Genomic DNA, 26,430 nt, shown 5'->3' with positions numbered 1-26,430 from the left:
TTCAGGGAAGAAATGTATAGGAAGTTTAACAATGTATAAAACAATTTCAAATTAGCTGGGATTCAAAATATATGAAAGCTTATATAGATACATAATGACTGTTGGGGAAATATTTTCCTGGGCCCATAATTGTTTATCAGTTTGTACTGCCCTCAATGAGCACCTGCGACCTTGGGCAGCTGTGCTCTCAGTGTTTTGTCTCCCTATTCCTGCCTGTCGGTTTCAGCTGATAGAGGTTATACTGTAGTGCTTTATCTCGTTATGCACAACGTTGATTATACTCTCAGAACCAGCTAAATACATGGGTCTGGGGTAGAGATCTTCCGAATTGGTTTGGCAACCGCTGTTTCAACTCGTGGCCCAGCACATGTCTTGTGAATTCTCCGGCCGAAGCTCAAAATAAACCATCAGTGTTTGCCATCAAAGTTCAAGCTCTCTCCGTGTCTCTCTGAGTCCTCTCCATTGCTTCAGAAGTTTTGATCACAGTATGGGGCTTATCAAGAATGAATGGAAGCACGAAGACTTAATGTCAAATTGTAGAGAGATAAGCTATAGCAGTTGTAGACAGAGTCATTTACTTTTCTTACTTTGCTGTTAGGTGTAAGCTCATAAGAGATGTGAGACCAAACAATGGTGTCTAACCTTTAAAAGTGCAAAAACAACTATTTAAACCAACTTTGAACTGTTGATAGGCTGTAAATCTGGCCAACTGATGAGTGTCAAATGAAAAAATGTGCCCTTTTAATTGATGTGATTTAAAATGCGTATAAGTTATTTTGGATTTAATCCAATAAGCTAACATCAACATGTGCACAAACCCTGTCCCTCCAACATGATGGACAAGCCCTCTGGCAGCTTTCTTGCTTTTTCATCTAATATTGACTGTTGGCAGACTGAATGCTAGTGACTCGTCTGCCTGTTCTTATTTACCCCTAGATTCTCAGTTCCTTTGGATCAGACTTGCTAATGCCAGTAAACTTTTTATTATGTCAATAAATCCTTGAACTATTCCTGCTTACTCCTCCTCCCACTACTGCCAAAGTTCAGACTGTGACAGTACAATCTGGCCTCAAAATGGACTCACAGACAGTCACCAGCCCTGCCTTGCATTTCCTTACATTAGAGCAGAACTTCCTGGAGTCCTTGCAGTCTGCTAAAAGCATCGCGTATTTGCCTATGAGTTGGCATTCTTAAGATTTTGATGGAAGTAGGCTCCAAATCTTCTGTCTCCTGAGCCTGTCACTCCAGCATCCTCTGCATCAAAATCACATAGCTTGCACACGAGCATACTCACAGGTCTACTGTATGAAAAGGGGATGGCCCCTTTGCCATCCAAAACACAGTCTTGTTTAATTATCAGTACGTAACCGGACGATTTCTTCTCACTGCCAGCTAGAATGTTCCTTATGCCCATACCCTACATCTTAACCTGTATGTGAAAAGTATATTTATCAAACAATGGCATCCTTCTTTTAGGATATAACTCGTTCTTGAATTGTTATTTATTTCAATATAGTTGCAAAATCCATTCAAATCACAAATAAACTGAGCCATAAAATGATTTGAATATCAGAAAAAAATGGTGTTGGAACTCCAAAAATCCCTGCCAAGTATTACTCAACAGTTTTTACCTTAGGACTTAGTGTGCATGTTCAATATGATTGACTATGTGTGCAGATCCAGCAGGTTCAGAATAAGAATTAAACATTAGTAACATTTCCCAAACAAGAAAAGAAGAACAAGTTGTCACATTTAAAAACAACATAAATGCAGAATAGTTATTTGGCAGTCATTTTGAACTGGTCATTCAACTTTATGCTCCAAAGTTAGTCAAACATGTTATTGTTACCCCTTATTGATTTTCTACTGTTTATCTTTTTCCTCAAATTGGACCTCGTGTTTATCAGTTTCTCAACTGCTGCTGGGAAATGGTGTGTATGTGGTTGTGTTCGTACAGGTGGACAGAAAGACTAGGTGAGGTGAGGTGGTGGTGGGGCAGTGAGAGGATAAAAGGAGGGTGCTGCATAGCGACACTTCACTGACAGCGGACCAGGATCAGGTAGGAGGATGAGGAAGACTCTGCTGTGGCTGCTGGCCTCTCTGGCCTTCGTCTCCCTGACTTCTCTTGCTGATGGAGCTCCAATGTAAGTAGACATGTCGTACCTTTACCCACTCCAGCTCTGCTTGAATAATTTCTCAGAAAACAAAGATATATCTTTTTGGTTTTTGGTCATCTTCCTGGTATCAGGGGTGCACATAACTGGTACGGCAAAAATCTGAAATGCGTATAACGTCACTTGTGTCACTATGCGCCTTTGCGTACCTGATAGGTCATCAAAACAAAACACTTATTTCATCTACACGTGTTTCTTGTCTACACTCAATGGAGTAAACTATAAGACATCATGTCCAATAAACCAAAAGACATTAAGCAGCCACTTCGGCTTTTTGCTCCCTGCAAAAAACACCAGACATTCTTGGACTGATTGAACTGGGTGCCGGCCGAGCCGTGCATCCGCAGGCCATAAACGACGGACCTGTGACGCTTTTACAGGAGGCAGAGGCTTAGAACACTGGACGACTAGGTTGGTTGCCGTGTGCACAGACAGGGTTGTTGTTAACGTCGGTACAGAATTGTACCAAAAGTACACCAACTGGCTGCGGAGGGAGACACCCCTGTGCACATTCTGTGCCCCGCACACACTGGAGAACTGCGCAAAGTCAGCTGATCACAACGTTCACGTTCTGTGAGACTTCTAATCGTTCTGTGGTCAAGCTGCTGCAATTTTATTTACAACAAGGTGGAGCAAAACACACAGCTGCAAACTTGTGTTAATGGAAGAGTTTGAAATTAGACAGAGGTGGAAGAAGTACTCAAATATCTGTTACAAGTAAAGTCCAGCATTCAAAATGTTACTCAAGTAAAAGTAGAAAAGTATTATCATCACAATATAGTTAAAGCACTGATTTAAGAGTTGATTATATTTCAACTCATTCATCCAAAATCTGGAAACTAACTAAAAGTATTAAATACATGTAGTGGAGTAAAAGTACACCATGTACCTCTGAACTGTAGAGGAGTAGAAGTACACAGTAGCATAAAATGGAAATACTCAAGTAAAGAACAAGTATACATGTACTGTCTTAGTTACTTCCCACCTCTGAAATCAGATATGAGATCAGAATCAGATCAGATACGTCTGCATTCATATTATTACCTTAACTCGTGTCTTTCATAATGAGGAGCTACAGTCCACTCTGTGTTACACAATTCAAGGTCATGTGGTGTTTCAAATGATGCCAATAAGTTGGCATAATTTTTTGTTTAGAGTTTGCACAACGACGCAAAATGCCAGACAGAGCAAGGGTCTAGAGATATGATGAAATGTTGTGTTGATCCAGTGCTGGAGCTTTGTAATCAATAGATTACTCATTGTGTGTAATCCATGCTGGAGCTCATGATCCTTTGAAAAATAGATTTAGTTTGTTTCTGCAGTTCGGGGGAATTGAAACCTAAAGTTAAATGTTCTGCTCCGCCTCACTGTTCCCTTTAATTATGTTCTTACCAATTGGGTTCGGTTTATTTATTTGACCACTTTAAGCACAACTCATGCAGTATCCCATATATTTATTTGTATGCTCACAATTCCCAAAACACATGAATATTCTTTGAACTTTACTATTTGAAACACTTCAAACTCGTCCTGCGAATGGAAATAAACCATGGAGGCATCATTAATTGAAGATGAGTAGTTAATTTAAAAAAGGTTTTTGTGTGAATTCATATTTTGAACTCTTTTTTTTCAGTACATCCAAAACAGCATGTGGTTCTTTCTGCTCGGTGACATCACATTCACATTAATATACATCTTCTTTTCCGCCCCCGCTTTGCAGGGAGGTGATGTCTGCCCCCAACTTGTTGAGGGTAGGAACAGCAGAAAACGTTTTTGTGGAGTGTCAAAACTGCACAGGTGCAGACATAAGGGTGGAAATCCATGTGTTGAACCATCCAACCAAAAACATAAGGCTGGCAACTGCATCTGTGACACTTACCAGTACAGATGACTTCCAGGCGCTGGTACAGATAATGGTAAATGATGCGCTATAACTCGACTGCATTTTCTAAGATGATCTATGAATTAAAAAATGCACATACTGTACACACCCTGCTCCTAATGAACTGTTTGTGTCTCTTCATAATGATTTCAGATCCCTGCTGGAGACTTCAGTAAGGATCCCAGCATCAAGCAGTATGTGTATCTGCAAGCTCAGTTCCCTGGCCGACTGCTTGAGAAGGTTGTCATGGTCTCCTTTCAGTCTGGGTATATCTTCATCCAAACTGACAAGACCCTCTACACCCCCAACAGCAGAGGTGAATTTATTCAATATCATTAAATCAAGCAATATTTGTTCATAAAGCCCCATATTACAAATGTGAAATGTGCCCAAAGGGGCTGATTAGGAAAATCAGTCCCAATTAATCAGTGAAAAAATTACTACTATAAAGATGTGACTTAAAGGTCACCTATAAGGCAACATCCACAATGTCATGTAATATATACATTAATCTGTGTTAAGAGTTTCAGGAAAAAATCATCTCTCTTTTTGTCCTGATCCAAAAACCGGTCTGAAAATGAGATGATCAGATTTAGGCCACTTTGTGATGTCACAATGTTTGTTTTGGGTTGTGTAACCATTAGCCAATAACCAACCAAGGTGACACCCGCTCACCTGAATCTCATCCTAGAAGGTTTCCCATTCCTCAAATTTCCCTCCTCGACTCCTATCCTCGACTCATATATTTACTTTTAATTCATTGACTGTATAATGGGGCAAAAGCAGGCTACAGATGCGGGGGCACACACACACACACACACACACACGCACACACACACACACACACACCTACACACACACACACACACACACACACACACACACACACACACACACACACACCTACACACACAAACACACACACCTACAGCTGTTCTCACTCTAAACATTGCGTGATGAAAGCAGTTAATAAAATAATATCCAGGGGATGCATGCAGAGCTGTCATTGGCTGAGATAAGTCCGGCCGTGCGTCACGACTCTTTGAAACATCTCTGTTACCGGGAATGCATCCTCGGAGGAGCCGTGGAGGACCCATCAGTGTATCCTCGATTAGAGCTCCTCCAGAGAGCCTCCTCGACGCTCGATCCTTGGTCCTCAATGTTCATTTAGAGAAATTAGATGTCCTTCAACATGACGCGCTGAAATTCATTTCCAGGTCACTACCGGAGGACCGAGTAGTCGAGGAGTCGAGGAGTCGAGGAGGTGGAGGAGTGGAGATGAGAGAAATGGGAAACCTTCCGAGAGCACCATTGTGTTTTTTTGACCAAATATCCTGCAGAGGGGCGTGGCCAGCAGCAGCTCATTAGCATTTAAAGCCACAGTCACAGCATCATCACTTTGGGAACAGGGCTGAAACAGAGGGGTTTAAGGCATGCTACAATGCACGATCTGTTTAGTATTTCGAGCCAAACACTTCAGAGACATGTTTTATATATATCTGAGACCTATGATATATTGTTGAAAAAGAGTATAATAGGGGACCTTTAAAACATAGTAGTGGCAGCGGACCTAAATCAGGAGAACTGCAACAGCTGGTCCAAAGTAAGGCTGAGCAAGCCCCAACTATAAGCTTTATCAAAAAGTAAAGTCTTAAGTCCACTCTTTTTCTGTCAGTTCATTACAGGATGTTTGCTGTGACACCCCGTATGGAGCCTGTGGAGAGGGATGATGCCAACCAAATGGATGTGTCTATTGCCATTGAGTTTGTGGTATTGTTTTCCAATCTTTGATAAGCACATACACCAAGCCTCTTTGCATTACAAATTCTTAACAGCAGATACTTTTCCCGGAATAACCTAAATAAAAGTAAAAACACAGCCAACCTGAGTTGTTGGGTTGTGTTACTTTAGGAACACCTGTCCTGTCACTTGCTACCCTCTAGTGGTTGATTTGCATAAACATAGCCACTTATTTTAGTGGTAGATAAATACATTTTAGGAGTAGCTGGAAATTAAAAAAGTCTCAATGGAGACAATGACCAAGCTCATGGAGACATGCATAACATAGTCTATAGCATGGATTTACAACATTAACTTGTTTCTGTTAATGTTTTACTTTTGTATTGTTCTTTTTTAGACCCCTGAAGGCATCATCTTAGCACTTGATCTAGTCTCTTTGAAATCAGGGATCCACTCTGGAAATTACCAACTCGCTGAAATCGTCAGGTTAGTAGTTCATCTTGTTTATGTTGTGTTCTCTACAATGAATTTCCATGTTGCGAATGTAGTGTTTGGAAAAGAGCTAAGCAAAAAGTAATATCTTGTATGAAATGTGGAGACACAAAGAATTCTCAGTTCACACATCACCCCATACTTCCAAGATGATGAATGTAAGTGAAAAACACTGGATCAGAACAGGGGGGGGCGCTGGGCGTGCGCAGGCTCGTGAACTGGCGCGCACAGCGTAAAGCAAAAACTCACAGACACTTCAATGATTTGTACGGCAGTACGGTTTGGAAACGATATCATTTCCTTTTTGGCGGGCATGCATAACACGGCAAAACACCGGAGCCTCGCTGCGGGGAAGCTTTGGCGCTGTTCTGGTTTGTTCTAATCCGTCAAAATGACAGTAGTTCCTGGGCTCTATAACACCTTACTGCACTTCATCTGGAAATTAATTTGTAAATTAATTCAGCGAATATGCTACTTTATTACATTCAGAGTCACATCTGAATGTAATAAAGTAGCATATTGGCTTTCTGGCCGAAATGATTAAGGATTAAAATAACTGTCTTCTTGTGGTCATTATATTTTCTCACTCTCAAATAAATAGTTTATTTATTCATTTATTTATCTATAACAATGCAGCATTTTAATTGTAAATGCACAGATTCAATAGAAATAGGCCAACAGTTAATGCCTATGAATTGTACAGTAAACCTCTCTAAATTAGTGTTTAAATGTTGTGTTTTTGTGTGTTTCTATGTTTAGTACCGGACAGTGGGAGATCCGCGCAAAGTTCAACAGCAACCCACAGCAGAGCTTTAGTGCAGAGTTTGAGGTCAAAGAATATGGTGAGTCTCCCATTACCTGCACTTTCATTTAAGACCAATATCAACGTTTTTTTTACTGGATTGGTTAAACCATAAATATCTCTTTTCAGTGCTTCCCAGTTTTGAGGTTAAACTGAATCCTACGAGCTCTTTCTTCTACGTGGACGACCCAGAGCTCACAGTCGACATTAAAGCCACGTGAGAGAAAGTTCTTGTTCCGTGGCTTTAGAGGCTGTTTGATTGGTGGATTGATTGTAGGAATGAATACAGGTTGCTGTTTAGAGGTTGGGTTGACGCTCTTGCTCTTTTAGTTTCTTAATCATTGTTTTTACTTTGTTTAAAATGAACCTGTTTTGATTCATACATGTCCGTCTCTTCTGGATTTAGGTATTTGTTTGGTCAAGAGGTGAATGGGGTGGCCTACGTTGTGTTTGGGGTCATAAATGATGGTCACAAGAAGAGCTTTCCAAGTTCTCTTCAGAGAGTGCAGGTGAGCACATTCTACACTAACTATATTTTACATGTGTTTTGGAAGAGTCTCATACTCACAACATGCCTAGTATTTCTCCTCTAACTCCAAGATCTGCAGTTATTTCAGTTTCATTTCTATTCACAGATATTATGTATTTAGTGTGTTGAAAATGATGGTGGTGACAAAATACAGTCTTTTCATATTGTTTTAATTGAGAAACCCTTAGCAGCAGGAAATAAAATGTTGTATTAGCAACTGTTCACTGTAACACTAAACTACATTTTAAGACACATTTTTTAACTATGTTACATTAGATTGAAGAAGGTGTTGGAGCTGTCACGCTGAAGAGAGAGCACATCACAACGACCTTCCCAAACATTGAAGACCTGGTGACGAAATCCATATATGTAGCTGTCAGTGTGCTAACGGAGAACGGTAAGAAAGAGACTAAGACTTTTCCCAAACGACAGGGGGGAAACATAAATATATTGTATAAAGATAGGATAAGTGTTTTTGTATCAACTACAAAGTGACCGCATTTAAATAATATAATTACATTATAAACAAAAACATCTTTAATCTGTTTTGATTTGATTTGTTTCTGCATCTATTAACAGGTGGTGAAATGGTGGAGTCAGAGTTGAGAAATATTCAGATTGTTAAATCTCCTTACACCATCCACTTCAAAAAAACTCCAAAATTTTTCAAACCAGGAATGACCTTCAATGTTGTGGTAAAGTAATTTACATTAACTTTAAAAAAGTACTGTGAAAAAAGCACTTTATAATAACATTAGCAAAAGTATGGCTATATTTTTGATGTTTTAAAGTTCCCATGTCGTGCTTTTCCGGTTAGTACCCGTCCCCTTGTGTGTTATGTAGCTGTTTCTGCATGTAAAGGTCTGCAGAGTCACAAACCCTCAAAGTACACCCTGTAGCGAGTAAAACTCTTACATAGAAAATACCTGTCTACGATGTCTCGCAGCAAGCAGGAAATGACACCAGTTACCCAGCTCCCACGCAGCATTCTCATCTGTTTGTCATTACTGGTGTCTTTTTCTGGTTGCAAACGCCATTGTAACACATAATCACTGATGTTCCGCCGCAACGGTGGAGGACTCATCAGAACAGAGTGGGCGAGCTGACCAATCAGAGCACAGTGGGCTCAGAGGGGAAGGCAGGAGCTCCAACAAGCCGTTTCGGACAGAGAGTAAATACACATAGGTAGGCTACTATACAGCGAACAATATCAATCTAATCTAGTAGACCTCAACAATGGAACTATGATCAGTAGAAATGGCCATGACATGGGACCTTTAAATTATTTGCTGAAAAACAGTTACTCTTTTTTAAATTATGAAACCTACATAGAGTTTACTTCTCTCTTATTATATTATTAACAATAACAGATCACATAATTTTTCTTTGTCATGGATTTTAATTATGATGTTAAGGCAGATTTTTCCGATTTAGGGAAATATTCCAGAGAAATTAAGAAATGTACCCGTTAAGTTTTGTGTCACCATAAAGTCATAATACTTAGTGAATATATTGGCAATAAATCTACAAGAGATTGTACAGGGCAATCAGAGAGATACAGTACGTCCATGTTTTTGAGCAGGTCCACGAATCCAGTCTTTGTCAAGTCTGTCACCACCTTCGTGCAGCTGCTGGCGCCACTTCGCCTGGTCCTCTGCCAGCCGTCCGTCGCGATGTCCAGGGCCTTCATGTCACGCTTTACGACATCACATCAGGAAGATACGTCCCCAGCTGACCCAGAAAGCGACGCAGGTTCTGGTCCAGACTCTCGTCATCTCACGCCTAGACTACTGCAACTCCCTCCTGGCTGGTCTACCTGCATGTGCCATCCGACCTCTGCAGCTCATCCAGAATGCAGCGGCTCGTCTGGTCTTCAACCTACCTAAATGTTCCCACACCACTCCGCTCCTCCGCTCCCTTCACTGGCTTCCGGTAACTGCTAGAATCCACTTCAAGACAATGGTACTTGCGTACCATGCTGCGAATGGATCTGGCCCTTCCTACATCCAGGACATGGTTAAACCGTACACCCCAGCACGTGCACTCCGCTCTGCATCAACCAAAAGGCTCGCTGCACCCTCGCTGCGAAGGGGACTCAAGTTCCCATCAGCAAAAACACGTGGGTTTGCTGTCCTGGCTCCAAAATGGTGGAATGAGCTCCCCATTGACATCAGGACAGCAGATAGCTTACACACCTTCCGGCGCAGACTGAAAACTCATCTCTTTCGACTCCACTTCGAGCGATAGAACTATTGACAAAGCACTTATATACTAACAAAGGGCTGGCTTATCTAAAGCCAGTTGAGTAGCACTTGAAATGTTTTTGCTCTATGAAACCTGATGTACTTATATGATTCTGTTTTCTTCAAGTTTGTATTTTGTTGGTCGAACGCACTTATTGTAAGTCGCTTTGGATAAAAGCGTCAGCTAAATGCAATGTAATGTAATATTTGAAGCACAGCAGTGGTCGTCCTCTGCCTCTGGAACCAGAGCTCAGCTCGCTGTATTAGATTTCCTTTGGCAGGCGGCCGTCTGGCATTCTGAGAAGGCAGTAAAACAGTAAAACATCTTTCTGATTGTTGAACTGTTTGTGTCGGTGTTGGCAGGTCGAAGTTGTGAATCCTGACAACACTCCGGCATCAGGTGTTGCTGTTGTGGTTGAACCAGGCCGTGTGACTGGCATGACCGCAGACAATGGCATGGCAAGGCTAACCATCAATACAGGAGGGAACCCACAACTACTGACGATCACTGTAAGTCTCTTAACAATGCATACAGGCACCACAGGCCGCTTTTCAAATGTAAGCTTTGACCTGCAATCAATGAATAATCATTATAAACATTTTTGATATTCATTTTTTAAGGTGAATTCAAGCAGAGCTATCAGCAGATGTTTTTGCTTCTTTATAGCTCATTGCTTTACTTCCGATTGTTTGCACATTTAATTTACAGTATGTGAAAGGTGAAGCTTATCTTAATCGTAGCCAGGATAAAGATGGAATAGGAAAGACTCAATATTTATTCAACCATATGTATGCTTATGTGTTTCTTTCATTTCAGGCAAAGACGAATGATCCTCGTATTTCATCGACAAGACAAGCATCAGCCACCATGACAGCTCTCCCATATATTACCCAAAGCAACAACTATATCCACATAAGTAAGAGACCAGGGGTGGGAATCTTTGTGTATACCACTATTTCATTTAGTATCTTTTGAATAACGGTTTTATTCTAAATTGATCCTCAATTCACTGCATAGAGGTGCTAATTTAGGAATAGACTCCAATCCGCCTTGCGCTTATTATGGCTGTTTGGCAAATTACGGAGTGAACGTAGAGTGAAGCGTGTATGAAATTGTGGATTTTTTATATTTGAGGAAGTTATTCAAAGTTATGATTTGCAAGACTTTGGACGGTATTGAGCCAAATACCTTTACAATAATATGCCTGGAAAACATGCTCCTTTTATTATATTTTTCACTTTATGCAACAAGTTAATCTAGAACTCTCTTGCTCTAGAATTACTGTCCATCAGAAGCAATGTAAAATATCATTGTTGTATGGGGAGAAACTGTACTACAATGCTCTACTTTTAGAAATACTTGAGATACTGCAATCACAACATGTCATGTTTGCAGGTGTGGATTCAGCTGATGTACAATTAGGAAATAACCTGAGAATCAACCTCAACCTCAAAAGGCAGGAAAGTCATAACACTGACATCACATACCTGGTGAGAGATGTTTTAAATCTGTGCATGTGTGCTTATACTACCCTTTTTGTTGCATCCATCAAGTTGTGTAGTGCAGTATACACGCTCATTAGTGCAATAAGTGCTGATATGTAAGTCTGTGTTCCTATAGATCATGAGCAGAGGTCAGCTGGTGCAAAAAGGCAGATATAACACAAAAGTTGAACTACTGATTTCCCTGATGGTTCTCATTACCAAAGACATGCTGCCATCGTTCCGCATCATAGCCTATTACCACACAAATGGGAATGAAGTGGTATCAGACTCTGTTTGGGTGGATGTAAAAGACTCCTGCATGGGCTCGGTGAGACACGCAATACAAAACACACACAAACTGATTTATTTATTACTGTATTCATCTGACATTTTTTAATGTAAGCAACTGGTGCAACAAATCCAAACTGTATGTGTAATTCATTGACCTCACCTTCACATTTAGCTGAAGCTGGAACCATTGAGATCCAAACCATCCTATGAGCCTGGCAAGATGTTTGGTCTGAAGGTTACAGGAGACCCAGGGGCCATGGTGGGACTGGTGGCAGTGGACAAAGGCGTCTATGTCCTTAACAACAAGCACCGCCTCACACAGAAAAAGGCAATTTATTTATATCATATTTTTCTTGCATTCATTGCATGAATACATTTCTAATGACATATCAGAACTTTAATGTGAGTTTCCAGATCATTCTACCTCTTGCCTTTAAGTCTAAGTCTATTTATTTGTGTGTGAATGACTTTCACTATGCTCAGGTGTGGGACATTGTAGAGAAGTACGACACAGGTTGCACACCAGGTGGAGGGAAGGACAGTATGAGTGTGTTCTACGACGCTGGGCTGCTGTTCAAGTCCAACACGGCTTTTGGGACTGCCTACAGACAAGGTGACACTACTTTACTCTCACCTTCTGTGACTAAGGTAACTTCGTCACTGTGGACTGACGGCTTTGGGCTTTGTATATTGCACATGTGTTTTATTTTGAAAAGTGTTCCCCCTCCCGTTTTGTCTGTTGCTCCTGATTGTGTTCACCTGGTCAATCAATCAATCAATGTTTATTTATATAGCCCAATATCACAAATGTTACATTTGTCTCAGTGGACTTTACAGTTTGTACAAAATATCAGTATGACAATACGACACCCTCTGTCCTTAGACCCTCACATCGTACAAGGAAAAACTTCCGGAGAAAACCCACAGTTTAAAGGGAAAAATGGGAGAAACCTCAGGGAGAGCAACAGAGGAGGGATCCCTCTCCCAGGACGGACAGACGTGCAATAGATGCCGTGTGTAAATACCTGGTGCCCTGTGTTGTCTCCTCCACCCTCACCTGTGTCTTGTTGGGTTAATTAGTGTGGTTATTTAGGCTCTGTGTTTCCTGCTTTGTTGGGTGTGTGAGATCCTTGTGGCTGGTGACTGTGCTCACGTGAACAGCGAGATTGAGGCTATGTCATGTGCCCGTGAGTAATACATGCCCACACCGGCTTGTATTTTGGACGTTCTGCCTCTGCCTCCTTGCTTGGTCGGGCCGCTCAACGGTCAGCTTCACACCTTCCCTGAACATAGTTTTAAAAAGTGAGCACATACACCTTTATTCATCAAGTGCTTCTTTAGAAGTGAGCATATTGTGTTCAGTAGAAGAACTGCATCTTAAAGGGTATTTTTATGGCTCCCATATCTGGGTATTTGTTCGTAGGAAATGTGTCTTTGGTTGAATTTGCCCTTTGAGGCATTTCCAAGTTTGCATGGACCATGGTGACTGGCCAATGAGCTGAATTGTCCTTATTATGAGGCGGTTTTAAAAAACACCTTTAGCACGTATTCTAAAAAAGTTGATAATTTACATAAATCAGACGTTCAATATCAAAGGTTCTCACCCCCACACCCTGTTCACGTGTCCTACCAGAGAAATCACCTCACTCTGATTTTAAAAGTTCCACATCAATTATACAATGCTAAGGGTAGGTTGAATATTGTTGAGTTCTGTAAAATATTTTGTCTCTGTTGCTTTTTTCCAGAATTGAAATGTCCGGCACCGAGCAGGAGGAAACGAGCCACCACATTCATGGATGTCAGAACCAGCTTACGTAAGAATCATAACTCTATACAAAGCAATAACCTAATTTCCTGTTATGTTAACCATTTACCCTTCCTGCACAAATCTGTATCTCTCTGTCTCTTCTTCAAAACCCTTTTCTTTATAGTGAGTAACTATAAAGAAAAACTGCAACGGGACTGTTGTTTGGATGGCATGAGGGACACCCTCCTCTCTTACACCTGTGAAAGGCGTGTAGAGTACATTGTTGATGGTGAAGCCTGTGCAGCAGCCTTCCTGCACTGCTGCAAGGACATGGAAAACCAGCGAGCTGACAGCAAGGTGGAGAGCCTTCAACTGGCTCGCAGTAAGAGACCGGGATAAGGGATGGGCTGAAGCCCTGGGTGATCATTTGTTGCCATAGTAGTAGTAACAAAAAATTCTGAATGAAAATATATTTGACACTCTAGGTGAGGAGGATGACGACAGATACATTGACAGCAATGAAATTACTTCTCGCACCAAGTTCCCTGAAAGTTGGCTGTGGTCAGATATCACACTTCCTAATTGCACTGGACGAGACGAATGGTAAGTCAACCGACATATACACACAAAACACTAACTTCAATAGTGACGCCTACACTTACCTCCCAAAGATGTAACACTGTTCTTTGTTTTCAGTGAAACCACATCAATGACTAAAAATGTTCCACTGCAAGACTCAATCACCACCTGGCAGTTCACTGGCATTAGTCTGTCAACTACTCACGGTGAGGATTCAGTGACTGAAAGCTATTTCATTTAGGAATCTAAACTCGAACTTTTTTTATCCCTTAAATCTTCTCTCTCTCTTTCTCTTTGTAATCCCTTTGTATTGTCCCTCTCATCTTAAAGGAATATGTGTTGGTGATTCGTTAGAGGTGATTGTCCAGAAGGAATTCTTCATTGATCTCAGGCTGCCATACTCTGCTGTCCGGGGAGAGCAGCTGGAAGTTAAGGCAATCCTGCACAACTACAGCGACGATCCTGCAACTGTAAGTCTGTGTTAAATACAGTATAAGAGGCAAGAGAACATTTTAGACTAAAGGGCAAAATCAACAGCAAATATTCAACTGACATACTGTATCAATAAAGAGAGTGAATAACCTTCCTACTCTAGACTTTTCATTCCTGCTCACATAGTGGTTGGCCTGCGACTATCGTTTTTCCAACCCAGTTTAGATTTAATTTATAGGCCTACCTGCGTGATAAAAAGCATGACGTAGCTCTGAACAAATGCGTGAATGTAAAAATAGAATGTTGCGGTCCCCATCCAAACAACGCTCTAGTAATACAATGTCTACTCTAGCTTGGGAAGAAAACTATACGGCCGCTTAATCTGATCAATTCAGTGTTAATTAGAACACCAAGAAGTATTCAAAAATAACTATTTTCATCAATCTACTTTGAAAAGGACGCTCTATGTAGCGACTGTAGCTATCAATTCCATATTTTGTGGGATGAAAATGCCACAGGTGACGCTCTGATGCTACATTAATGCTAGTGGGCACCATGTCTGAACTGGGATGGAAAAACGATAGATGCCTCAGCAGCGGGAAACCTTACTGCATTATTAACAGTGTGCCTTTTATTATTAAGATCAGATTGATCCTGTAAAAAACACTGGATATCATCAAATGTGAATTAAAATCAGGAAAGCATTATCGATGGATGAGCTAAAATAAAACTGATGTAATCCTATTGTGTCCTCAATAATAGTCTTTATCTTTGAGCAACTTCACGATCTCCAGTCCGTCTTTGTCCTGTTCTCAAGGTGCGGGTTGATCTGATTGAGGAGGATAATGTGTGCAGTTCGGCTTCAAAGCGTGGAAAGTATCGCCAGGAGGTCCGAATTGGGGCTCAAACTACCCGATCTGTGCCCTTCATCATCATTCCCATGAAAGAAGGAGAATTCCGCATTGAGGTCAAAGCTGCTGTTAAAGATTCATCGCTTAATGATGGAATTATGAAGATGCTGCGGGTGGTGGTAAGAAAAAGACTCCATGTCGTGTTTTTTCTTACACCATGTGGAATTATTCTCTTATTGCAGTAAAATGTTCAAGCTGCCATAAAAAAGTACTCATCCGAGGTCTGTAGCATTATGGATGTAATATTCTTGTTACTACTTTTAGTTTCAAGCAACAAGCCGTCTAGAAATCCTTTGAAAACCTCAGTTTGAATAAAATCGATTTGATAATGTGACAAAGCTTGGAGTGACCTTCAATAGCGCCTTGACATGTGATAAGCAGGTCAGCACCATAGCCAAACCTGCTTTTTTTAAATACGACTATTGGCCAAGACCAAGTCGTTTTTATCTTTTAAAGACCTAGAAAGGGTTATTAACGCCTTTGTTTCCTCGAGACTGGATTACTGCATTGCTCTGTATGTGGGTATGGACCAGGCGTCAATCAGACGCCTGCAGCTAGTGCAGAACGCAGCTGCACGTCTTCTCACTGGCCAAAAAAGCGTGGCCACATCACCCCAATTCTGGCCTCACTGCACTGGCTTCGAGTTCGGTTCAGAATTGATGTTAAACTCCTTTTATTTGTTTTCAAAGCCCTAAATGGGCTGGCTCCGGCCTATATAGCCAAACTCCTCCATCGCTACACCCCAGGCAGAGCCTTAAGGTCGGCTGACCAGCTGCTGCTGATAGTGCCCAAGACCAGGCTCAAAACCTGAGGGCACTGAGCCTTCGCAGCAGCTGGCACCAGGCTCTGGAACACTCTGCCCCTCCATGTGAGGTCGGCCCAGACCCTAGGGGTTTTTTAATCTACACTTAAAACACACTTCTTCTCCCTGGCCTTCTAGTCAGAGCGGAGCACGACTCCTGACTTTTCCCTGTGTGTGATTTTACATTTTTGCTGTTGTATTTATTGCAAAGTGTTTTTATTGTAAAGTGTATTTATTGTATGTACAGCACTTTGGCTCGACCACATTTTTTTTTTAAATGTGGTAGATAAATAAAATTTGATTTGAAAGCTACAGTTACAGGTATGAGAGATATAGTCTGGTAAAGTCAGTTTCGTAAACTGTCATGTTTATGAAATGCATCTTATTGATATATAAAAAGCTTATTTAAATTTGGACCATACTTCACTTTGATAAACAACAGCAAACAAAGATTACTCAAAAAGTTAAGCCAATAATTGTAATTTCTAATGTTTGTCCTAACTGTTGTTTTTCCAGCCTCAAGGTGTACTAGTAAAAGATCCTAAGATTATAATTCTAGACCCCTCTAATAAAGGTGTAGGTGAGTTGCCTTGATGAATGACATAGCTGCATTTTACAGTATAGTGGTTTATCAACGTTATGTTTGTATCTGTTGCTAATTGATGCTGCAACTTGCTGCTGTTTCTCCCTTTAGATGGTGAACAAGTAGTAATTATCAACAGTGAAATTGCCAAAAAAGATTTGGTTCCAAACGCACCAACAAGCACACAGATCTCTGTGACAGGTGGGACATGATGCCATGTCAGTGCATGTACAATGGAAACTATTCATACAATTGGTATAAATTGTTATTGTTCTTATTGGAAATATCTACCTCACTGGTCGTTGGGGAACTTTGTTGTTTGCTTAGAGGTTTCTTCTTGTTGATTCATAACGTGTTGTGTTTCTTTTCTGTCTGTCTGTGTTCATTCAGGGAGAGAACAAGTGTCTGCCCTCGTGGAGAACGCTGTTAGCGGAAACTCTATGGGTACTCTAATCAGAAAGCCCAGTGGCTGTGGAGAGCAGAACATGATGCGCATGACCCTACCTCTCATTGCAGCCACATATTTGGACAAAACCAACCAGTGGGAAGCTGTGGGCTTTGATAAACGTAATGAAGCCCTCCAACACATCAAGACTGGTAGGCTCACTGATGTATTTTTAGTACAGATAGCAGAATCTTATTAATGCCACTGTGATTTTAAATTGTCTGACATTGTAAAAGAGGTTTGAAAAAGAAAATCAATCCACACCACCCCTGTCCAGCCCTCATTTGGGTTTCCCTTTTAAAACAAAAGCTTATGCCAGCAGAATCATTTGAAAGAAGCTCTAAGGACTGAAAAAGATTCAGGACTCCTTAAACTGGCTTCTAATCAATAAGATTAGGTAGAGCAATGATATTCACTTTTTAAAACGGTTGTATGTATGTGTTTGTGTACAGGCTAACACACAGCTTACCTTCCGGAAAACAGATGGGTCTTTTGCTAAGTTTCCAAATGACCCAAGTAGCTCCTGGTGAGGCATTCAAACATCCTTGAACTCACACAATGATGTATGTCACATATTAATACAACTAAACTATTACACCTTCTTCTCTCCTCTAAGGTTGACAGCCTATGTTGCCAAGGTGTTTGCCATGGCACACAATCTGGTGGCAGTGCAAAGACCACACATCTGTGAGGCCATCAAGTTTCTGATTCTCAACGCACAGCAACCTGATGGCTTATTTAGAGAAGTTGGAAAGGTGGTCGTGAAACAGATGATGGTGCGTTCACTGGTTTCATAGAAATCTGTTTTTCATCTATGTGCTACAAAGATAGCTAATAAGAAGTGTGTGTGTGTGTGTGTGTGTGTGTGTGTGTGTGTGTGTGTGTGTGTGTGTGTGTGTGTGTGTGTGTGTGTGTGTGTGTGTGTGTGTGTGTGTGTGTGTGTGTGTGTGTGTGTGTGTGTGTGTGTGTGTGTGTGTGTGTGTGTGTGTGTGTGTGTGTGTGTGTGTGTGTGTGTGTGTGTGTGTGTGTGTGTGTGTGTGTGTGTGTGTGTGTGTGTGGTGTGTGTGTGTGTGTGTGTGTGTGTGTGTGTGTGTGTTGTGTGTGTGTGTGTGTGTGTGTGTGTGTGTGTGTGTGTGTGTGTGTGTGTGTGTGTGTGTGTGTGTGTGTAGGGTGGTGTGCGTGGCTCAGATTCAGATGCCTCCATGACGGCCTTCTGCCTCATTGCTCTGCAGGAGTCACGAACGCTATGTGCTGCCAGTATTAGTGTGAGTACTTTACCTCCACACAATGTTTTCTATTTTTCCCTCATCTGTTTCATTTCTTTATTTACCGTCTATCCAACATGCTCCGGGTCCATAAAGTGAAGCCAATCCGGATGTGCCTTTAAGCTGCATCTAATATCCAGCAGGGGGCGACTCCACTGGTGGCAGAATTAAGTCAGATTGTATAGAAGTCTAAGAGAAAATAAACCACCTAATTTTCCAAATTAGTTTATGGTAACAATCGCTAGATTTGAGTCTTCTTTATTGAAGCATGATGTTCATTTGATAAATGATGGTCCTATTTAGAGTAAATAGACTATTAATCAGCGTATATGCTTTATGGTGTGGCCACCATGAGATTGAATAGTAGCTAAAATAGCGTTATCCGGTTGGGATGTTGTCCATGTTTTAGTTTTAGACTCTCTAATAGTCTGTTTTTAGTTCAAGAAAGACATTTTTTTTCTTTACGTTGCCTAAAAATGTCTATCTGTCTGTTCTCGCCTTATTCTCTTTCCTCCCTTACTTTTTGTACAGAGTCTACCCCGCAGTATAGACAAAGCGGTGGCCTATCTGGAAAGCCGTCTGCCCAGCCTCACCAACCCATATGCTGTTGCCATAACATCATATGCCATGGCCAATGAAAACAAAATGAACCGCGAGATCCTCTACAAGTTTGCTTCCCCAGGTGCTGTTACTATTCTCAAACTATTATTTGGAAACATAGTCTATGTTTTGGTGATTAGATTCAAAACGATTTCTCATCCACAACTACTAAGAGCCGGACCAACACATTGGTATTATGGGATGATTTTTGCTCAGTACAGAAATGTCAAATGTTTGAACTAATTTAGAAACAGTCTCTAATGGACATAAATAGTCTTCCAGCCATACGATGTCCTGTAACAAATACTGTTAACACTTTTTGAATAACAGATATATGGGGATTTGTTAAAATTCTTAAGAGCGAGCACATTTTAATATTTCCTTATGTATTTTATTCATACATTATTTTTTAAGATGAAATATCCTGGATTTATAAGTAAATAGATTGATGTATAGAAAAGTAATGGGAAGATATTTATTTGTCGTCATTAGAGTTGAACCACTGGCCCACGTCTCAGGGAGGTATCTACACACTGGAGGCTACGGCGTACGCTCTTCTCGCTCTGGTCAAGGCCGAGGTGAGCATGTCGCATTTATGTGTGTTCCTTTCATGCTACAGACAACATACAATTTAGTCCTTATCCATGCCACTTTAATATAAAGGTTTGTATTCAATTTGCAATGAAATGTGTCTCTCAGTAATGTCACAGCCTTAAAATATAAGTGAAATGTTACCCTTTTAAGTATCCAATATTGTTAGTATTACAAATATTAAGTAACCGATATGATTTTTTAAATATTTGTAATTTGTGTATCATTTGAGTGAATGACAGAAAAGTTCAACCATGTACCTTCCTTCTGTGAATAAAGGCTTTTGAAGATGCCAGACCTGTTGTGAGATGGTTCAACAGACAGCAGAAAGTTGGCGGAGGCTATGGATCGACTCAGGTAAGAAGAGACTCCTCTCTCCATCTTGATCCCTCCATCCTGTTTTAGATTATCATTTATTTTGTTTTGATTCATTTCCCCCCACCTCCCTCTCTTAAGGCCACCATTATGGTGTACCAGGCAATATCAGAGTACTGGTCCAGTGCTAAAGAACCAGAGTACAATCTGAACGTGGATATTTTGTTGCCGGGCAGGGCAAAGCCTGATAAGTACAACTTCAACAGGGATAACCACTATGCCACAAGGACATCTAAAGTAAGCACAGACACACACTCACAAACAGTGGCTCATTAAGGTGGCATATGTTTGTCTCAACACAGTTTGTGTGAACAGATTGAAATCATGTATGTGTATAGTGTGGGTAGTCTCCTGGACTACAAACACATCTGTAAACTCTCAAAAAATAAATTGAACTATAGAAGTGATTTGAAAATAGAGAAAACAACAATTTCAGTTTTACTAAAAATAATAAAGAAACACATTTGAAAACCTATATTCTTAACATATTTAAAGTTCACCTATGATGCTATCTGTAGGCAATAGCATAGGTCTCAGATATATACAAATAAATGAAAAACATGTCTATGAAGTGTTTTACTCAGAATACCAAACAGATCATTCTAGCCACGCCTCATATCCCTCTATTTCACTTCCTGTCTCTAAAGTGCTGATTTGGGTATAAAGCTTTAAAGAGGAGGGGTCTGAGCTCATGCGGGACCCGGCAGCTAAACTAAATGCTTCCGTGATGAAACGCCATATCATGGATTATCAAGGATCTGAAACAGTTTGGAGCTCAAAGGCTTTCTCTCTTGCCGGTTATACCACAAGGGGAGTTCCTTTTTACTTCCTGCTTATTCACACACATGCTCTCCAGTACAGGTTAGCTCTGAGTGTTAGCGATGCTAATGTAAACATGCACCGACCATAGGGCTGCTTGATTATGGCAAAAATCATAATCTCGATTACTTGGGTCAATACTTGATATCACGATTATTAAAAACGATTATTAAAAACTTTGAAAACATTTATTGGAGAATTTTTCAGGCATTGTTTCTGATAGCAACGTCTACGCCTACATTTCCGATATTACGTCATATCGGACGCAAATCTGGATCAGCTCCGTTGTTCCCCCGTTTTTAGAGATTTGGGTACGGAGGAAAAGAGAGAGGGTTTTATTTTCTGACGCTGCGTGAGTTCCCTGACACACCGGGGACACATGTTGATGTATCAAATACATCAAAAAGCGCATTTTGCGTAATAGGTCCCCTTTAACTTTTGAACTGAATTTAGTTTTATTTATGAATTCTAGAGTCCCTTGAGGATCTCAATTATTCCATGGAGATTTGCCAGATTAATCAGATTTTTTTGAAAAAGTTTTAAATGTACAGCTTGCATATTTACACACTGGTTGTTGATTTCGTCACACAAATAATAAATACTTTAATATCTGCTTATCCCTGACTGCTTGTGTTTGTGTTCATATTTAAACTCTGACAGATCAATGAAATAAACCAGAATGTGACAGTGACTGCCAGGGGTTCAGGAGAAGCAACAGTGACAGTGAGTACAATATATTTGTATATGTTATACTCTGAGTTTAAATAACAGTTAATAACTGATCCGTCCTTTTTTTATTAAGATTTTACCTAATACCCTTTTAACCTTGTGAGGACTCATATCAAATATTACACCTTCTCTGTGACAGATGGTGTCGCTGTACTACGCTCTGCCTAAACAAAAGGAAAGTGATTGTCAGGAGTTTAACCTGTCAGTGCAGCTCATCCCAGGTGATTTAGTGCCTTCTGTCTCTTCTTCGGTTGTTGTACCTTACTCTTGAGAAACACATTAACTAAATACAAATATAATATTTCACTCCTGCAGAAAAAATTGATGAGGACGAGAAGATCTACAAGCTGAGGATAGAAGTGTTGTAAGTACAACCAAGGCAACACACTGCCACATGGCTTTATTCATAACATTTTCTAACCAGCTATTTACAATATTATTATATTTCACAATCTGTATTAAATATTCTGCTTCTGTTCATTACCCTTTTCACTATGTTCTTAACACTTTCATTTCCTTCAATCTATTCTGTGTACAGGTATAAGGACAAGGAAAGAGATGCAGCAATGTCAATTTTGGATATTGGCTTGCTAACCGGCTTCACCGCTAACACAAAGGACTTGGACTCAGTAAGAACTCATACACAGTAACCCACAACAAATGCACTGTCACGGTTCCTGTTAAGAGAGAAAAATGTGTGTGTGTGTGTGTGTGTGTGTGTGTGTGTGTGTGTGTGTGTGTGTGTGTGTGTGTGTGTGTGTGTGTGTGTGTGTGTGTGTGTGTGTGTGTGTGTGTGTGTGTGTGTGTGTGTGTGTGTGTGTGTGTGTGTGTGTGTGTGTGTGTGTGTGTGTGTGTGTGTGTGTGTGTGTGTGTGTGTGTGTGTGTGTGTGTGTGTGTGTGTGTGTGTGTGTGTGTGTGTGTGTGTGTAGTTGTCCACAGGACATGGGCGCACCATTGCAAAATATGAGATGAACAAAGTCCTGTCAGAAAGAGGCTCACTCATCCTCTACCTGGAAAAGGTAAGATGTCGCTGTTTCCTTCCTCCATACTTTTCCTCTCTGCCTTGCTCTTTGTGTTTGTATCTCTATCTCACCTTTATCTACAGGTTTCTCACACACGACCAGAAGAAATCATTTTTAGGGTTCATCAGACAATGAAAGTGGGCGTCTTACAACCAGCGGCTGTATCTGTCTATGAATACTATGAGCGTGAGTCTTAGAGAAACCTCCATGTGTTTAGTTCCCAATAGATGTCAGAGAATATAACACTGTCTAAAAGCAGGCATTATTATTTGTTCTAGTATTTAATATATATTTTATAAAGTACCGGAAGAACCTGTTTCAATATCTTTCTCTTCTATTGCAGAAACACATTGTGTGCAGTTCTACCATCCAGAGAGGAAAGGTGGACAGCTACTGCGGCTCTGCAGAGGTGATGAGTGCACATGTGCTGAAGGTAAACGGGTCAAAGCAACCTTATCCATCAACTGTAAACTTTTATTTGTTCCATTTTAAATTCTAAATAACACAACACTTAAATTGTGCTTTGTAGAGGTAGACTGCAGGTCTGAGGTCTGTAAACTGCAGCAGTGTATCACCATACTTTGAAAACAAAGACTCAGAGGCTATACAGCAATGCTAGTAGCTGAGAGTCGTACCTATGGACAGCAGCACTAAATGCTATTCCCCAAACATAGTTGTTGAGATATTTCAGTGTTGACCCAAGTGTTGGAGCCACTAAACGACAGACAGACGTTGTCCCCATGAAAGCCACACTGCAAGCATCGAATCATAATGATATCACCAGGAATTGTCTCTCAGATTTACAACATAAATCATGGAGTTGTACTCCTTATGAGGAAAGCACTTAGTTTCACATCTGGTAAAGGAGAATGCTGTAGAATTGAGTTTGCAGTAAATCACCAGATTGAAACATAAGCACCTGAAGTCTAAAAGAAACCTCACTAATAATCTAAATGGTGACGTAAATACAGCTGCCATCATCCATGCTCATGTACTACTATAAACATTTGATCGGATGTGTTATAACTTTATGCTAATTGTGTATTTCCAGAGAACTGCAGTATGCAGAACAAGGAGAAAATCAGCAATGAGCAGCGCACAGCTAAGGCTTGTGAGAGTACACCAACCAGCAAAATAGATTTTGGTAAGAGAGCATAAATGGATTGAATTTACTCAATATAGTACTTTTATACACCAAACATGCATTTGTTTGATTGTGTGTGTCTAAGAGGTTGGGAGAAGAAGTGAGCAATGAAACAGATGAGCTAACAATCTACAATGTGTCTGTCCTCAGTGTACAAAATGAAACTGGAAGTGTTTGAAGGTGGTTTGTCCACAGACATTTACACAATGCATGTTCTGGCTGTCATCAAAGAAGGTGGGTTTCTATTAACTGCCTAAAATGGAGTAGCCCCTGATGTTTCTAGGGTGCCGTAAAGGGTTAGGTGACTTAACAGTTGGTTTACCTCCTTTTACATTTTGTGTGCACATTTAAACTCAGTCAGACAATAACATACAACTTTTAAAAAGTTGGTGAATGCATTTATGTCAGGCAGTTAGATGTCAACACCGGTCATTTTCATGTTTCTAGGCAAAATAAGATGTTCGACTTGTTTCATGTATTAGTGCAGCTAGCAGCTTGTTGGCTGGATAATTATTATACAGTCGTGAGTGGGATACATTGAAAGGGGCCCTATTATGCTCACTTTTATGATTCATATTTATATTTTGGGGCTCTACTGCGACATGTTTACATGCTTTAATGTAAAAAAAGTGCTTTTTTTAATATTCTCACTGCCTGAGCTGCTGCACCTCTTTTCACCCTCTGTCTGAAACCAGAGCCCAGTCTGCTCTGATTAGTTAGCTGGCCGGCTCTGTTGTGATTGGTAAACCACTTGGAGTTGTCCCGCCCCTTAGCCTCTCATGTAAGACGTGTTGGGGGCTAGACAATAGAAGCGCAAGTGTTATATGTAGTGATGTCACTATGTCGCAGTAAACAAGCCGTCCAATAGAAGAGTTTCGAGCAGGGGGTGGGAGTGTGTGTCTGAAACTCCCTCTGGAGGGAACACAGGGATTTCAGCCTTTGCAGACCATTTACATGCACAACAACCCATACAACTGCAGGAGAGGGAAACCCCAAAAAGCAGAATACAGCCCCTTTCACTTTTGGACAGAAGGCAAATAAGTGCGTTTCCAGAAACGTGTGTTCCTTTCAGAATGATTCCACTGGAAATATGTAATAATAAAGTGCTTTTGTTTTATGATGAATGATTAGCTATCCATTTGATCCTCACCTTTTCTTTGTTCTCCTCATTTTAAACAACAGGAACGTTTGATGTGGGTCCCTGAATAACCTTCGCACATTCCTCAGTAATCCGCACTGCAGGAAGTCTTTAGATTTGGTTGTTGGCAATACGTACCTTATCATGGGAACATCAGATGATATTCGCAGAGATGAGGCACATCAAACGTAAGTTAGATCTTTCTGTTTCACCGCTTTTTATACTAAATCAAGTCAATATTTGTTTTACTCATTTACTGTTGCCATTGATCAAGTAATAAAGTATCCAGAAGGAGGAAGGAGGCTTTCTTATGTTATGTTTGAATGTTACAGATAGCTGTTCACATGATGAAGACCTAACGTGTTTTTCACTCTGCTCTCCTTAGGTATCAGTATGTACTTGGAGAAAGTACCTGGATCGAGTACTGGCCCACAGAAGCTGAGTGTCAAGCTGATGAACCTACCTGTGCGGGCATGCAGAAGATGACCGACTATGCCCTTGTATGTCAGCATTAGTGAAACTCAAGAAAATTAATTGTTTTTGGAATTGTTTATATTTGGACATTATTCCCATCTTGTACGACTTTCACTGCTATAAGATGTATGGGCTTACAATGTTGCAGTGTATTGATTACAATTAAATGATCTCAATCTCATTTTCTGTATCTTATATTCATATTCACTTTTAGTTAATGTAGAAAATTAGACAAATATGTAACTCTTGTGTTGGTTATAGTAAACGTTGATGAGTTCTTACCATTTAAACTGATAAATGATATTTTTTTTAAGTCTTTAAAGGTGGGGTAGGTAAAGTTGGAGAAACCAGCTCGAGTGCGCTAGAATTTGAAAATACACAGTCGGAAAAAATCTGCCCCTTCCTTACAGAGCCCCTCCTCCAACACACATGAACGCGCACATGACCAATGAGGGCACGAGGTAAGTTTGTGCCCAGATGGAAGGCTGACAGGCAGGTAGGCCATCCAGTTACTTTAGCCGGCTCAGATGATTGGTCGTGCTTTTTACAGCGCCACGGCTTCCACTGATGAAATGTTGTTATAGAGCCAGGTGTGGTGATGTTGGTCCCCATAAATGCCATTTATTTGTAGTAGGACCTTTTTTAAACTGATCCGGGATATTCACAGACTCATGAAACTTTACTAAAACACACTACAGATTGAGGGCTTTCAGAGGCGTATTACTTCCCTTAGTGTAATGTCAATATAGTGCTTTTTGAGCAGTAAAAAAACACATTTCTTGAAGGAAACTCCACATTTTAGAAGTGTTTGAAGCCATACACAATATGATGTTTCCTTTAGGTTCTTGTTATTTTGTGAAGGGAATTTAAAGAGCAACTTGCAGGTTAGAGACACCAGTGAATAAATGTGTAGGAAAATGATGAATACACTAGATTTTCAAAAAATATATACAGAAATATACACCACAGTGACATCTGGCGTCGTTTTTGTAAGACATTTTTACTTCCACATAAAAAAAGCCTCCCCACGTGACCTCCCGCGTGTGACGTAACATGGGGGAGAGAGGCCGGTCTAACGTATGAATAAACATGGATCACAATGCTAGTTTTGACACAGAAGAGGTTGAAAATATATA

General features: G+C 40.5%; 1 pseudogene; it reads left to right on the top strand.

Moving 5' to 3' along the window:
• Positions 1-1,949: 1,949 nt before the first annotated feature.
• Positions 1,950-25,475, top strand: LOC117540733 (annotated as a pseudogene).
• Positions 25,476-26,430: the final 955 nt, after the last annotated feature.

This window comes from Gymnodraco acuticeps, unplaced genomic scaffold (assembly GCF_902827175.1).
Source record: "Gymnodraco acuticeps unplaced genomic scaffold, fGymAcu1.1, whole genome shotgun sequence".
Classification (NCBI taxonomy): domain Eukaryota; kingdom Metazoa; phylum Chordata; class Actinopteri; order Perciformes; family Bathydraconidae; genus Gymnodraco; species Gymnodraco acuticeps.
Note: the sequence above shows the minus strand (reverse complement) of the source record. Positions and strands in the feature narration are given on the sequence as shown.